The sequence below is a fragment of the Hetaerina americana genome, unplaced genomic scaffold (genome assembly GCF_022747635.1).
Source record: "Hetaerina americana unplaced genomic scaffold, ioHetAmer1.1.p SCAF_4, whole genome shotgun sequence".
In the NCBI taxonomy this organism is placed as follows: domain Eukaryota; kingdom Metazoa; phylum Arthropoda; class Insecta; order Odonata; family Calopterygidae; genus Hetaerina; species Hetaerina americana.
This window is the reverse complement of record NW_027286985.1, coordinates 77,546,085-77,563,604: the sequence shown is the minus strand read 5'-3', so window position 1 is coordinate 77,563,604 and position 17,520 is coordinate 77,546,085. Positions and strand designations below refer to the sequence as shown.

The following is a 17,520-nucleotide window of genomic DNA, read 5'->3' as shown; positions in this document are numbered from 1 at the left end:
GGACGTTAAGGTAAGAGAAATGCTTATCTTTCACTAGCTAGGCCTAACTCAGAATATATTGCCGGAATGTCGGGCCCTTACAAGGTCATCTTGATTTCCGAATGTAGCGAAAAAGAGTTGGATTTTAAAAACGAGGCAATGATGAACTTAATAGTGTGGCTGGATTGTTCGAAAAATCAATTTGGTAACCACTCGCTGATAGAAGGATAAACACTACGTAAATTTAATTATGTTAAAAATGTATAAATACACCTATCCTACTCGTAAGAGAGGTAATTAACGTGATATTAGATAAATAAACTATAGACAAAATGAATTTAGCAGGTATATTTTTCAGAAAACGATAAAGGGCCCGAATAGTTGTCATTGATGTTAGGATAATTGTTTAGACTAAGTTACCAAGATTGCAGCCTTTATTCTGTATATTATAACCACTAATACCGGCTTACATCGCAAACGGGAGATAGTTTCGAAACTTGGGTTATGTAATATATGCAAATGTGTTTGTAATAGTCATTTCCATAGTTTGAATGAGTTTAATTCTCAGCTATTTCCTTACCATGCAGTAATATGTAATGTGGAAAGGACCAAAGTCTAATAACCCCTCGGTACACACCCTAGCTGTGGCTTCATGTTGTTTTAAATGTAAATTCTTTATTCGTGTTTATGTTTCTATGCATGCGATTTTATATTCTTCTCTGCCATTATGTGTCAACAAGTGTATCAGCCGCATGGGACAAAATACTCAATTTCATACTGCAATTTATAATATCTCCCCTTCCAATTTCCGTAATCAATGGAAGAATAAATTTGTTTGGGGTAGGATGAAACAGTTGAACAGACAGTTCTATGGCAGAAGCTTCGATTTTTCTTATCTTTCCCCATTGTCCCGGAACAGTCTTAGAGTGGAGAAATCTTAACGCGCACACAGGTGAGAAAGGAACGAATCTTTGAGAGGGTCGATGATCCGGATCCTTCCGCTCTTATTACGAGATCCGTTCGTGGTCGACCGCGGCCTTCGCCGGATTCCTTCGTAAGCTCATTCGCCTGGATGACTTGCCTCTCGGCGGAACGTCATGCTGGCGAGCGTTGCTTGACCGGACCCAGGCCATCAGTAGGCACCTTCGAGGACGTACCGTGAAAAGTTGTTTCCTCGAGTTCGTGGCAGTTAAATTGCTTTGCCTGTCTTTCACGCTTCGGCTCGATAGGTTGGAAGCAGTGCGGAGCTCCATTCGTTTCACTCGGATAATATACTCCCGTGCTAAACTGTGAAGAGTGTTGCAATAGTGTCGTTTTGTTATGATTGCATTCGATCGGCTTGTTTTGGTTGAAGTGATTATCTTAACCTTCGGTGTGATCGCATCCTCGTATTTTGTGTGGAAAGTGGTGATTAGTTTCTTGTGAACCCTTACGGATCTCAGTGTTTTTTGGCACCTTCTCCTCTCACAGGTGAAAACAGTTTCGTCTCCTGTTCCAATCGAGGGTCGACATTGACACATAGGTCAGCATATCTCTCCTTGGGTGGGTGTAAGGTAAGTGGAATTCAACTTAGTTTCAAAAACAGTTTTTAATGCCAAACTATGATTTTTCAAGATACTGTAAGTTTCCTTGACAATAACGTAATAGCAGTGAAAAAAATGCTACGTCTTCTGCGGCGAAGCGACGATGACTCCATGGATTTTGCATTGCACCCGTAGTTGCCCATCTTGTTTGTCGACATGTTAGGTGGTTTATTAGTGTTCTATATATACTATAGGTTCACGGTCGAGTCTTTTAGCCTGTAGACGCTACAGGAATTCATCAACAACTGAGATGGATCAACGCGTGAGCAAGCCGAAAACCATAGAGAGATTAATGGAATCGAAATGATTTCTTGTCAATGACCAGATGAAAAATTGTATCTGTTTATCGTAATAAGACAACGGTGTATCACCCACTCACTTTTTCTGAAAAAAATATCGAAAACGTTCACGGGCTCAAGGGTATTTGATATCCATGAATTTACAGAGTGACTGAAATGATTGTTTGCTAGTAATTGGCATGCATAACTGTATATTATGGTTTTAATTCAAAGACATGTTTTCGTAATTTGTGCACGAAGAATAACCCGATGATTCTCTAAGGAAAGTGTACCTATTAGTGTGGTGTGAGGTTTGATCCTTTTTTTTAATCTATACACCCAAAGTAGATATATAATGCACAAACGGGGGACGCCTTCCTTTCATCCACCTCTTCATCACTGCTTCCAACCGCGTCCCTATGGAAAAAAAGGAATTGGAGAATACGATTGGTATTCTTTGGTAAATAACTAATTTTTTCTGGAATTTCTAGTAATTTACTGCCTCCAAATACGAGATTAGAAAGATCCCGTACATGATTCCCTTGATTTCCTCGATTACTACTTCCGTACACCATTAGTGGGATGACTATGGAAAATATTGGCAGGTAGTAATTCATGATCATAAATTCACTGAATATATTTTTTTCCTATCAACCCTGGCTTGTATGTGAACATTTTACTGAGATTAATGGTTTAGCATGGAGTTCGAGTGCAGTTATATCGGGGGAGGTGGTAGGGTTTGGATGGTTTTTTTTAGAGTCGCGTTGGATGAGGAGGGTTCAGACTCGCGATACTTAGTTCCTTTTTGGACCGGCTTTAGAATGAGAAACTCACGATGAAAATTATCATTTAAGAGTGCTACAAAACATAGTAAACTACCAAAAGCAGAAACCGTGTGTGAAACCGGGAACGGGTTTCGAGGAAGAGGATCGACATTTTCCTCAAAAACATAAATTGTGCAGTTAATCGAGAATTCCATAAGTGGTGTGCGTGATGATGTCGTTCCATATATTTTTCTTAGTCACATTATTTCATGAAAAGAAATACCATGACATCACTAAACTAAATTCCAAATGGGAATCGAACCCTTGGCTGTCCATCAAAGAGCAATGACATACCACTTGCATTAGCCACAGTGGTCTAACAACGTAATTAGATGAGGTGGTATTGCAGAAATTTAAATTCGATCTCACAAATAGTCAATATATTTAGAACGATGATGTTCTCCCTTCCTAGGCTGAAGGATTCGATACCTTGTGACTGACAGGGCTAGACGTGATAGTGAGAATGCAGATTTTTCTATAGCGAAGGTTACTTATTTTATTAACAGTTATCCAACCGTCTGGAAAGCAGTACACCCACACAATAACCCGCAAACCTCCGTATTTGGGGCGAAGGGTATCGATGCATCAGCCATACATACACACATACGAGATAATACCCACGTATGTATATAAATTGCTTATGTACACAAAGACAGGCACAAAAGTACACGTATATGCCTTCTATATCATGCAGTAATTGGCATGTTTGACTGGAAGTTTGATTTTACTTTTTTGATGAAAAAATTGGGGTGCTTGGGTTCAATTTTGAAATGAATGTGTATCGTCGAGCGCAGAATAAATCCTTGAATTCACCAGTGACGGTATTTACCTCTCTTTATTTTATTCCAGTAGTCCACGGAACCAATAAAATTTGAGGCTTTATTAATTCCTTCAGTATCACAAACAAAATCAGGCGTTCTGTGCTCTTGTAAAAGTTTTAGTCTTAGCCTGCTCTCTTCATGAGTCAGGACGTTACTCTCCTAATTCCTCAAGAGCCTTCGTCACCCTCATCTTTTAGCGATTATTAACAAATCTATCGGATTTTCCCTGATACTTTAACAATTCCTTAATTAGAGTTTCTCTCAAGAATCCCAAATATTTACCGCGTATTCCAAATGTGGCCTAATCAAAGTGAAATAACACCTATTTTTATATCCTTGAAACTATTTACTAAAACCCGTCAAATGAAATTTGATTTCACTTAGGCCGATCTTCCTATCCTTCTGATGTGTACATCCCATGAAAGAGCACCCCTTGAAGGTTTTATGCAAGTGTGACATACGGGTTGTACAGAATTCTTCTTCGTTCAGCCCGTCTGCCCCAATTAGCTGCCTCTCGTTAATGGTCCAAATACCTCTCCTCTCCTGAGTGATTTCAGCGGGAAGTATTGCTGCACCGGCGAAAGTTGAATATTCTTGTACGTTGACTGACGAAGGGTAACCGAAGCCTGATATCAGTCTCCCAATATAGATCGCTGCATATATTTTAAGGAAATAGCACCTTTGGATAGGATGACTATTTTCTGTGAACAGTTATTCCATACCCATCTGTTAAGTGTAAGTATCGCGTAAATATTCCCTATTTTGGTTTCAATTCGAGAGGCATTTTATGCTATATACTAGTGCAGTTCGCTGGGAAAATATCGTAATATGGAATGCCCCAAAGCCAGTCTTTTAGGAGTGGTCTCGAAAGAACCGATAGTTGCAAATACTTTCTGCCATATACATTCAGGATATTTTTTCTGTGAATATACAACTTCTGAACCTTCACGTTCTCCTAAGTAAGCGTTGGGTCATGATAACAGCGAACTTTTTCTTTCAGTGGCATATTCCCTTCTCGCAAGCAGGAAAAGAGGACCTACCTGTAGAGGTATTCCTCGGAAATCCGGTGACATCACCCGCTAGCCTCCAAGTGAAAATGTTGCAACTCTTCTCAATAACTATTTAAGGAGATCACGCGAATTTTTTTTTCCAAACCCAGTGCGATTTCTGTTTCCTTGCATTCAATTTGAAAACTGAATGTTGGCACAGGGAAAGACACTGCACCACCTTCCACGAATCTAGTTATTTTACATGCCTTGAGGCTTAGTTTGGGATAGAATTTACCCTATCACTAATCGATACAATTCTAATGGTCGGTTATCATTGATGAATGAAATAAACACGCAAGGACTGCAGAATTGACCTTGCGTGGGGGTTCCATTATGTCAATTCCTTCTACTCGGGTAAAAAACTTTCAGAAGATGCCTCAGACGTAAGTTATGAAAGGAGGAAGGTTGGGCTAAATTTTTTTAGTGACCATCAAACCTCTACACCTTGGCCTTCAGCTATCGCGCGCAAAGATTAATAGGTCGTTGATGATTATACGTGTATCTCAGTGGATCCCTCAGATTCCAGTGTTGCTACCTGATTAGACGGCAGGAAAACATGCAAACGAGCAGTGGTGTGACTTAAGGCATCCCCTTTGTATCGGAGAAATCGAATTGGCAGAGTATTGCTCACGTCAATGCTTGGCGAGCGTTCGAATCTTCGCGAGTAGCATACAAATGAACTCTCACTTCAGTCACGAAGTCAGGCTTACACAGATGTCCCATGTTACTCACTATAGCTTTACATGAAACACTGAAAAGCCGCAAAATGGTTTTGAAAGGATGACGGAATTTTTAATCATGAACACTGATCAGTTCTTCTATCGTCTTCATGATGATTTTATATTATTAATGCTATTTTCGGGATAGCCTGAATAGTAAAACGAAGAAATACTAACTATACTCACTTAAAAATAATGAAGGAAGTGCTTATTTACCAGCTTATTGAATACAAAAATTGGCACTTGAACATTTTTGGAAGTATTTTTTAGAAAAAAAAACGTCTTCACTATTCACTGTTTGTCTATTTTGCCACAATTTAGTTTCTGACAGAATAACGCTCTTTTTCTCATCATGAATTCTCTTCTTTTCCGAAGACCATATTATGCTCCGGTTCACCATTGTCCCTGTTTAAAAAAGAAATAATCTTACATAGTTAAATTTTTGTTTCGAGTTACTGTAGTAATATTTTGTACGTCTGCTGTGAGCAGACCACTTTAGAGCAATGCTGATCTCTAGACGTGCATGGCGGTATAAAATAAATGTCAATTTTGATATCACTTGGTCATATAGGATAATTTGGCAATCCTCGAGGCTGCAATCCTACAAACTATCAAGCTATAATACATTTTTTATGGTTTAATGAAGGGATAACCCAAGTCATTTTCAAGCTTGATATAGGGACAGTTTGAACACAGTGTCATTATAAAATGACACCGTGCTGAAACCATGGTTGTTGAATTAAATTAACGGTGAACATTGACTTGCACTATCCTTTTTGTCCATTGGAAATTAAGTATTTTCGCCAAGTGACACCGAAGGCACTATCCTTATGGGGAAGAATTAGGACCAAAATTAAAAGAGCCCCTCTTATCCATTTGCCTCCTACGCTCCTCCATGGCGTCTCCCGCACAGGAAGTTCTTTAACAACACATTCCTTTCTTCACTAATCTCTCCCTTGGCGAGTGACGTTTCCCTCGTGCGGCGGTCCTTGCAGCCATGAAGCTAAACAAACTCATCACCCAGCTCTTGGGGTAATGATTTCCATCACGTATATTGCTTATTCCTTGAGTTAATCTATAATGATTGGAGTTGATACAGGGACCATGAGTAAAGATTTAAAGAAAACACCAGTGAACACCTTAATATTGAGGGTAGTATTGTACGGTGCGGATACTTAGTTTTTCAGGCCAGGGGATAAGTGGAGATCCGAGGCTTATGAGATGTGGGCGTAGAAGAGGATGAGAAAAGACGAAAGGGATGCTAAGAAAAATAAAGGAAGAAGTTCTAGACATGGCGAGGGAGAAGAGAAGGTTATCTGGAGAAACTAAAAGACGGCAGGAAAATTGATGCATGGCATGTTGAGTGAAAATGGTCTGTTGAGGCTAGAATATTGGGTAGATGAAATAGAGGCAGGAGAAGATTGGGAATGTTGAAGGAAATAAAGGGAGGCAGGAAGTATGTGGATTTGAAGAATGGCTTATTTCATGCAGGTATTAAGAGTATTTATTGGCTATGTGTAATTTGGGACTTATCAATGTAGCAGAGCTTAAGATTTGGGACAAACCTACCTTAATCGGTAAAAAACTCATAATAATAATAATAATGAACAAATTCATTCCGAAGTTCAATGACCATGATGTTCATAGCAATTCAATACTGCATGCGTGGTTTAAGGCAAAGGGCGTGGTCGCTTCGGCGGATCACTGAATCACTAGGTTGCCTCCCCTGCTGGAAGCGTCCCCGGTTCAATAGAGAGCGTTGAATTAATGTGCAACAGTAAGTTTTTTTGGTCACGAAATTCTTTAAGGATCTCATGAGGGTAAGACACGAAGAGAGCTGTCCCTACTCCCAGAATGCATCATTTTCACAGGCCTTCAGAGTTAACACGGTACGAGATCTTTAATTTTTTCTATTCATCACTTTTCAAGATTTCTCGCTGGTATATCTGACAATCCGAAACTGCTGTGAATTGTTTTATATTTTCATCCATGGTGCCGGAAAATTACTCTTTATGAAGGAGTATTTTTTGCATGAAGTAAAAAATGAACGATGGTTAAAAATAACTTTGTGAACATGAATCAAACTATTCATTCCAGGTCCTATCGGTTTCCTGACATAGATTAATCCTGAAATAAGTCATTTATGAGATATTTTTAAAGTTTTCTCCTCATTATAAGTCATTCAGCATCAGCAGCCTGCTGAGTCTGAAACGTTTGAGAAACTTAAAACGTTTTCATTTAGCGTCGTCCTACGGCAATCATTCCCCTTGCGATGTTGGTGGTCCCCTAACAGTGAAGTGCGTATTTATTTTAAATTCCAGGGGTGCGTCATGGGATCCTTTACACTCTCCTCATAAAACAAAAATGTGCTCTCATAGGGTATGACAAATTTGTTCCCTTCCGAAAGGGAGGCGCGAGACGAAACCTTTTTAGAGGACCACCGAACGCAGCAACGGAAGAAAGCTCTTGAGCATCACCTACTTCACAAGCTTTCTGAATAAAAAAACCATACAGCACCTATCACAAGAAAGCATCAATTTCACCAATTTTTGTGGTTTAGTTTCACTCAGTTTTATGATTCTTTTTCGTACATATTGATGGGGTGAAATTTTGCAATCTCTCTTTGTCGTCTGTCGTCATGCCGTTTTCAAAATCCATTACGAGTTGATTTCAGAAAGGAGATTTCAGAAATGAGATTTTGAATTTTGTTCTATGATTTGGATTCTGCATCAGTGCCGCAAATTAAAGCAATTCATTACGGAAATATGAGCGCACCTGAATTATATTTTTGGTCATGACTCACTTGTTTTTTTGCTCGCCATCTGTTCGCTTCATTTGCACATGAATTCATCACGTGTCCGCGCTGGTGTTGGGAATTCACGAACGCTCGGTAATGAGTTTTTAATCGTACCATTTATCGCTTTCTCTTCTCGCAGTGAACAATGCCAGTCGAGGTTGATGGTTGGTGCTAAATGATGGAAGTTGAGGTAGCCGCAGCTAATAATAATAAAAAGAGCCAGCATTCACAACAGTCGGGCGAAAGACTAAATTATTTAGACATTGGAAATGTGATTTTATATCCAATGCCGACGGAGAATACAAACACACTTGCTGCTCATTCATTAGACAGCAAGAAAATTGCTGAATGAGGATTGGCATCTAAAAGATTACTCTCCAACTTTTAAAATGTTTTCTTTGTGGAAACGTCTGTGATTAAAAAAATATGCATTGGCCTTGTGTATTAATTTTATCGGTTCATTAAATTTTAACGAAACGCATGTGCAGTTTACCCTTCCCGCTCTGGGCCAACATACATGTATGAATACACATTTTCAGAAATACTATTATGATTTCATTTGAAAAGTAGAAATATATTTTTCATTTTTTCACGTAATGTTTCCAATTAGTTCTATGAGTAAAACCAATATTTCCTCATCATCAATTATTATCTAATGACCGGGTTAGGAAATACAGTACAAGCTAAGTATTTAATTTAGTATTGAATCTTAAATTAGCTGCCCCCATTCACGAAACTGAATATATTCGACGATACTGATGATATATACTTTCTGTAGGCGAGAACATTATCGATACTAGAAATTAAATCAATCACAGTACGCGACAAACAATTCGGGGCCGTTGATAAAGTAATTACAATCACAAGCCTGCTCTCATCATTGTAAAGCGTCTTTTTTTAAATCTAGAACACCTCTTCTTTTCTTTCGCAATCTTCCTACGGAGGATTTATTTCGATCTTCCATTTCAAGGATGCAGTATTCAGTACGGCGTGTTTTATGTCCTCACGCATGGACGATATTTTCTCGGGTGTTGGCATAGAAAGGAGAAAAAAATCACGAATCCGTGCCTTCCGTTTGCAGTCGCGGTGGCGGCCGCCATGACCTAAATAAAAAGTCCGCTTATCTCTGCCGGTCTTATTTGTCCCGATTAACGCCGGCTTGCACAAAGGATTTCTCGTACAAATGCAAAATTATTAATTGTTGCTGATGAATATTCTGTTTAGACAGGAGCGTGCAAAATCCGTGGCGAGTGGTTCCTGAATTACGTCACGACCCAAACATATTGACCAGTTTTGGGGTAAGGAGTAGACTACCAAAAGACGTCGTGCTATGTGTGCTAGTGTGGTTTAAAATTTGAGTAATGGCGTTTTGAGGGGTCCTCGGAAGCATAGATCTTTTTCATTGTTTGTCGATAGTGACCTATAGTATGCGTGTTCTGATTACGTCCTAATGGAGGAGGTGGTGGAAAATCCTGCGTCTGTGCAGTCGATTTGAAAAGACACCGTGAGGGTTATATATGTATATGTCTATATATATAAATATATATATATAAATATAAATATATATATAAATATATATATGTATAAATATATAAATATATAAATATATATATATATTTATTTATTTATTTATATAAATATATATAACACGGCGCAATAGAACAAAAAATAAAACAGGTAACACATAAAACATAGAGGACACTCACATTGTAGACTGTTTGAGCTTTCGGCCTTCTTCAAGTAAGACTCTTACTGGGTTCGAGTCCCAGTCAAGGCGAATGATGTTTACACTCTGAAATTGTTGCATTGAAATGCACATTAGCGGATGACTCCGTTAAAAGTTACTGTTGCGGCATCTCCCGCAGTTTCTTTGGAATTTGTCAAAGTATTAACACCATAAGTGTTTAAAGTTGGCTTTAACCTCGTGGACAGTGGCGCCTCGCGCACGACTACGAATGCATGTGACATTGTATGTACGGTATTTCGTCACAACATCTAGTTCCTTTAAAAGCCCCAAAATTTCAGAGTTTAAGAGGACGCCTCGGTAGCTTAAGTGGCTAAAGCACTCGACCGGATATTGAGGGATCTGGGTTCGAATCCCAGTCAAGGCGAATGATTTTTACACTCTGAAATTGTTGCATTAAGAAAACTCAAGTTAAGCCCACGAAATGTTTCCGAGACTTCTTTAATTTGATTTGTGAGAAACCGGCCTTGGAGAATCTATGTATTACAAAACATTTCAGTCTGTATGGGTATCCAGTAAAATGGCGTCCACTGTCGTGTTACGTATTACCATCGAAAACACTTTTATTTACCCCTCGAATCAAAGTTCTTAGTCGAAAATTGGACGATAAAACCAAATTTTCGATTGAAACTAGGAGAGAGAAAAGTCTCGCAATGAATCCTTACATTATGCCAAATTCCAAGCATTACGGTGTCTATCTATGGACTATATCACGTAGGCTCAGTTCCTCTACCATTTTGTTTATCGTTTATCAACAACTTATCATTGATTCGGATAGGGTGGGTTTAAGGGAAATCGCCACAGTATTTTGTTTAAGGTGTCGTAGAATATTCATGGTAATTTCGACGATGGGATTTACAATGTGGAATCCAACTCACAAAAGCATTCATTCATATTTTCACTGTTTAAAAAGTCACTCAATATAAATTAGGTTTTGATCGATGGAGGTTTTTGTATCTTCAATAGGGCAGGCTCCGGGGGTAGTTAGTGGGAGGGGGTGAGAACTGTCAGAGTAGGTTTTCTAGGATGTCGAAGAATTCTCCTGCCAAATTTGGTGCGGATACGTTGAACGGTATAGAAGGCTATAGAGAACACACATGCAATCACATTTTGACGAGTATAATAACTATAATTTTAACCGTTATTCATTTGTTGTTGGCTTGACGTACATCGTAATAATCATTAAATTACAACTTAGCTGCTTGTTGGGTACGGTTTATTTTCATTATTGTTGACGGCCAAATTAGGAAATGATTCGCGATAAAGCACCTGAGTTTTGCTGGTGGAACAGGGCCCAGGAACCTAAGCGAACCGTGCGACGGACCTGGCGATTTTTATACTGCTGTCGCTTGGGGTTTGTGTGGGAGCGCCCTCATTTTCTCGGCGATGACGGGTCGGACGCCGGCACGGGAAGAGTGGCCTTCCCACGCAGTGAATCTTTAACTGCCTTTTCCGCAGACTAATGCATGCGGTGGTCGGATCGTGGAGCGGAGGCAGGGCGTGGGATTCCCCTAATTCCTCCTCCTGCCCCCTTTACTATCTGCCGGACGTGGTTTGGCGAGGTCACGGCAAGGATGCCGGAATCAGGGTGACCCTTCCTCATACCGTCCGGACCCTCCTTCGCCTTCTACTGCGGTGCTCTCTCTGGGGGCCGATGCCCGCTCGTATCCCGCCAGTCGTCCTCGGACCTAACTGCCACTGAGGCCATTGAAGCGTCGGTGGGGAGGAGTCGATTTGTCGTGCTCCCAATAAGGGCATGGGCGGAGATCTTTCGTTCACGGGTTTACGTTTTCGTTGTTTATTCCATCGGCTAGTATAAACAGACATTGTTGGAAACATGGGCAGACAACAATTGTTGTGGGGTTCCAGCCTTCGACGTTTTTTCAGTTGTCCCTCTTTTCTTTCGATGGTGGTATATTGGTTCTCGTCTCGAATAGAACTCTCCGAAACTAATGGTCCGGTTACCTGAGTGTGCCTATCTGATCCTAACTATTGCTGAAAGGAGAAACATTCTTATTTCATTAAATTTTTATGCGGGTAAATCAGTTAAAAATATACATAAGATCTTTGCAAGAAATGTGCAAACTGTTACAATCTGGCGGCCATGACGCGGACTATAGCCCCGCCCACTAGCGGCGCTAGTTGCCTGAGACCCAATGAGCCGTCTGTGCTTGGCGGATCGTCGAGCTATGCGTATGGTACCAGTTATGGTAGTTTCTGTTGTCCTTGTTTTTACTGTTTGTCGCAAATGGAAATTGACGAAATCACGGAGTAGTGAATCAACGTGAAGTGTGGTAGTATTCAATATTATGAACCTGTTAAAGTTGCTATCGAGTGTAGAGTTAACTGGTGGATGTCAAGCGGAATGAGAGAAGTTATTTTTGGTATTTTATTGTTGCAGTTTTTGTGGGCAATTTACTGATTCGAGGTCCATTTCAGCAAGAGAGTTTAATAAGAAAGCGTGTCTGTTTAGGGGGATGAGTTTGGAAAAGTTAGAAGCCTGAGCGACCGTGACCGACGAGAGCGGGCGGAGTTGATGGCCTTGCCACAAGCTTAAGCCATTTCGACATGCTCTTTCATCATAATCTGTATAAAACTACGTAACATATTAGGTGTGGTATCGCAGTACATAGAGATTTCAGAAACTAAGCGGAGGGTGCCGGGTTCCGGTCCGAATTAAGTCTCTATGAGTCTCCAGTTTTGTTAACTCTCGAATCATCATCTCCGGTTAATTCGAGGGTTCATGACTTCTTAGGTACCAAATCTTCCTGGGAAACCATAGGCAAGGAAAGCCTCCACAATCTGTAAATTTGTAAGGTTCAATCATGACGCCGTAGGGTTACCTTGAAGCGAGCACCACCCTCATCCATAAAAGCAGTTTTCGGGGTGATTGTATTGGCTTTTGGGATGTATACTTTTTGAACAACCAGATTCTCATTGATGGAATAAACTTCCCCTTAAGCTAGCCCAGTTACCTATACCGAATTTTAAATAAATTATTGAGAAGCAATTTTTTCATCTACCAGATATCGTAAAAATGTTGCTGGGTCACTGGCCACTTAATAAAAATACTTCAGTTTGAAAATAGTTAAATTTTACTTCGATTTACGGTAAATGAAGTACGATTTACGAAAATAAAATTTGAAAATAAAAGTCAAGTATTAGCAGTTTTTATGGGAGGTGACCGCAGCTAAGGACATCAGCGTCGTTAGGGATGGTTGAGAAAGGAAGTGTGAAGAGAAATCCGGCGTGAGCCTATTCTTGTCGAAAGGCGCCAAGGGGTCCGCAGTTTAACCGACGGACTTCATACTCATAGTGCTCTCCACAAAGCAATTCAAGTAGGGGAATCGGGATACCACTGAAAAATATTTATTGTGTCCAGAATTTGAACCTGGGCCTTCTCGGTGGGAAGCCTGTACGTTAGCTACCACACCTTACCGATACAATTCAATTATGGATTTATCAACTCTGACCAGGTAAATGTAGATCGAAACCTAAAATTAATTGCATTCGATATTAAAGCACATAATATATTTCACAGCATAGGTATTCAAAATTTTTACTTTACTTTTAATTTTTACTTTTATTCAGTTTAAAGAACTCGCTACGGCTTAATGAACTCACACCTTTAAGAAGTCCTCACTGTGTCACTTGGCTGCCACCACGTGATTTGTACACGTAAATGTAGCAACTTTGTCAAAGTAAAACTTCTTGGAGGGACAATATGAAGCACTGAATAAAATTCTGGTAACATGCGTTTATTTTATTTTCATATTGGTTTCTGACATTTAATTCTCAGTTTTCGAAACGGTAAATTCATTAGTATTCTGTGAAAGTATTCATTTTTCAATGCAGGATGTGTGCCTGTAGGGCGATAGCGAAGTTATTTTTGGCCATTTGCGGGTTCTTATTCTCGATTTTACGTATTTTTGGAAACATTCCTTTAGTATTCCGCTTGTATTGTGAAAGAAAATAATAAAATGTGTATATTTCGCTCTCGCCGTCACTCGTATGGGCCATTTCAATTTTCACGCCAGCCTCAAATGCCGGCCTGGCGTTTTTCAATGGCGTTCCTTTGTGTAATTGTGTATATCTAGTCGCATCATCAAGCGTGTGAGTCGGATTTTCTCTGTAATTTGAGCGTAGGTCTCAGTTCATCGAGCTGTTGACCCCTAGGACCCTTATTGAGAGATCAAGGCGTGCCAAAGCTGTCTCCCCATTTCTCTCTCAACCCTTCCTCCATTTCCTCATGGCTTTCCTCCACCTGAGTATTTATTCACCATTCATGACCCAGCTTCTGGCGTTGATTACTTCACCTGCCTCTGAACTCCCTATAAGTTTTTAAACATACGAGTTTTCCATCGGCTACGTAATTGATATTCTACAGAAGCTGTATTAATATACATACGCATTTTTTAATTTTAGGTTGAGGAGCTAGTTTTTTTGGCTCGCTCTCTTTCGGCACTGGTTCTTCTATCAACATTTTTTCTCCACTGGTGATTACTTACTCAGCCTGATGGAAATCAATCGCTCGTCAAGCCCCCCGAAAAAACCTGGAACAATACTGGAAAGTTACAGCTACAAGTAATTGAAAATCCTCCTTGATCGATAGATACAGAGCCTGTTGACCCCAATAAATCTACTGCAATGCTGATGGCTGGTTTAATCCACATCTATATAATACCCTGCAAGCAGTCGCAAGGACGTGTGGCAGGGGGTGGTAGGTCACCAGCCATTCTACATATATTCACTCTATTTCCTCATACACCTGGCACCCCGCGATCCACCAAAAACCGCGCGGAAAGGGGACGACCGAACACCAATCATGCAACATGCCTAAATGTATTACGAGTATTACATGGCTAGCACCTATTCCTAAGCCTACATAAAGAGGACAAGAAAATACATTAAAAGAGCGCAGGTATACATGTAATCCAGACACTTTAAACCGGTTAGTATTTTACACATTTCGGACGGAAAATTCATAAATACAACTGACTTTATATACATCCGCCTACACCCCACCTGGGACAAGAGTTTTTCACGGTCCTAGCGGCTTTCCTTTCTCTGTATTCTATTCAAATATGTACTAAATTTTTTTTGAAATGGATCCCAAACGGTCGCCGCATACTCAATGTGAGGTCTTACTGAAGAAAAATAGCACGTTTCCTTCACTTTTTCGTCGCTACACCTTCCGACTGTTCGTTTGACAAATGCCAGCTTTTGGTTTACGCTTGTTGTGATATAAATCATACATTTTTTCAACGATTTTACCGGAAAATCATAGCCAGGCAAAGAAATCAGATAATTCCGTTTGCCGCTCATTCAAATATGTAAATCAATGGCGAATAACTGCTTGAAAGATAATTTTTAAATTTAACCACAACTTATAGGATTGGATCACCTCAGTTCTTCATCAATTGACCCCAGAATTTCATATCGATAATTTTTGGGTTATTCAGTTTTATTTGCGAACCATGAAATCACCATAGAGCTCATTATTTGTACGATCGCATTTTCTTGCCGCGAACCCGCATTCAGCCGTTTGTAATCATGTCTCGGGTCTAGATGCTTTGTCGTCAAGAGCTGAAGGTTGTAGAATTTACGAGCTAATTATGCGATAAGGACCCATTTGTCGGCACACTTGGTATATCTTCCATTATTCTTCGAAACTTTAATTCGGTGATAATGTTCTAGAAGGTCGTATTACAATCCTCAAGGAACCATTGAACCCAAATCTTATGGCGCACTTCATTCAGCACTAGTTATTTTCACGCATTTCAGGCGATGTCGGTTTTTGTTCTAAGAAAGGCGACCGACAGTTAAGGTCATTTGCGCCATTAAGGATGGATGGAAAAAGATGAAGGTGGAGAGAAACCCGGCGTCAGTATTAGCCTGCTCTTAACGAAATGGACCGCAGTTAAACGTCCCATCCAAAGGACGGCGTACTCAATCAAAGTGCTCTCCACATATTATCTCAAGTAGGGATTGGGATACCACTGAAAAATATCTGCCGTCTCCAGGATATGAACCCGGGCCCTCTCGGTGGGAAGCTAGTACCTTAGCCACCGCGTCATTCCTATGACGATATTCAAAGGCATAGGCACTCACAAATGATAGGATATACACACTTTAAGTATCCTATACCAAGCAACGGCCAGATTCTTCTTCCGCTATTATAAATAATAAATGCAGGTAAGCTGTTATTCATTTATTTATTCATTTATTATTGTTATACCGTAGAGTTAAACTGAAAACAATACTGAAATATTGAAATTAAATTTAAAATACTTCGCCTTTCCATTTCATTTTGAAAACAATACCCTAGAGTCACACGATTGATTTAAGAATGGTGACGTCTATTTCCACACCAAACCAAATGAAATTTAAATCAGAGATCGACCAAGACATGGCAGTTATTAATAGTACATGCTAATGTTTCTTGAAGCGGATTAAGGGCATCTCATCAATATTCAACAACTCCTTTCCTCCGCACCCATAAATATTTATTCCAGTCACCCTCTGTTCGTTTTAGGCAGAACAGCGTTTTTGGGAATGGAGGTCGCTTCCGTGAAGCCAAGCCTTACGTAATTATGGGCCCACCAAGAAATTAATGTCGCAGGGTGAAATATTGTTACACAAAATGTGTGGAGAAATCATTAATTTTGTCCAGACAACCGGGAGTTTTGTAGGGATCATTTCTTCACTGTCTGAAGGACTGTCTAAATTATCTAAATAAAACTAACTTTATGTACCGAGCGCTGCAAGTTATGACAACACTTCTAACAGAGTGCTTGGGAGATCTGTTTGAGCTAAGTGAAAGTAGTTAATATACTGAGAGGTATTTATTTATTTTAAAACATTATTCACATACAGCAGTAGCGCCATTTTACAGTGAAAAATAAAGCAAACATGAAAGAGGACAAAGGAAATAACAAAAGGTATTTAATCGTTTCGCATGGGCGTTGAAATCCCTAGTGACGAGAAAACCATTTTATATTCCAATAAATTACTTACCTGACCTGTATACTTTGTAATTACTATACAAGTATACTTTGTATGACGCAATCAATAAATATACCTAAATGCCTTTAATTTAGGTGAAGAGCATTCGGTCTGCTACACATTTTTCGTTCCTTTTTTTTCTTTATACATCAAGTGGTATCTACCGTTAAACGTAAGTCATGGATAAACACAGACTAAACATCCCTAAACTTCTTAGTTTCATATAACAAAAGACAGGCACCCAAAGCAATATCTTAAACTCTTCTCCAATAGCGCATGCTTTTTACCTCCATTCTATCCAGCATGTCTACCCTTTTGCTCACCTTGCGTCGCCTGCTTAACGTTCTCTCCTCTATGACAGTGGACAGTGTGTTCAACATTCCATCCGCAATCGAAATGCTCTGCATCCACCTTTCCTGCCTTCTTTTGGTTTCCCGGAACAATCCTCTCTCCTCCCCAACCATACCAAGTACATCTTCGTTGCTTTTTCTTTTCATTCATTTCAGCTTTTCCAACATTCTTCACACCAATACCTTAATCAAAAGCCTTCAATCTACGCATATCATGAAGCTTCAATGTCTACACATAATAAAACGACGCTCCACATAAAAGTTTTCGCTTATATTTTTCTAACATTTTTCATCAACGTCTCTCTCATCAACTCCCACCTCTTAGTGGAAACTTCTTTGCTCAACGCAGTTCTTCTTCTAATGTCCCTAGT

The 17,520-nt window shown here is 39.7% G+C and overlaps 1 protein-coding gene across 1 annotated transcript in view; it reads left to right on the top strand.

The window, feature by feature from the left end:
• The first annotated feature begins 1,097 nt into the window (after positions 1-1,097).
• The window catches only part of LOC139692085 (inverted formin-2-like), a 60,785-nt gene continuing 44,362 nt past the window's right edge, over positions 1,098-17,520 (top strand). The window contains exon 1 of the mRNA XM_071590117.1: positions 1,098-1,532. The gene's annotated coding sequence lies outside the window, so the exon portion shown is untranslated. The remainder of the gene's footprint in view (positions 1,533-17,520) is intronic.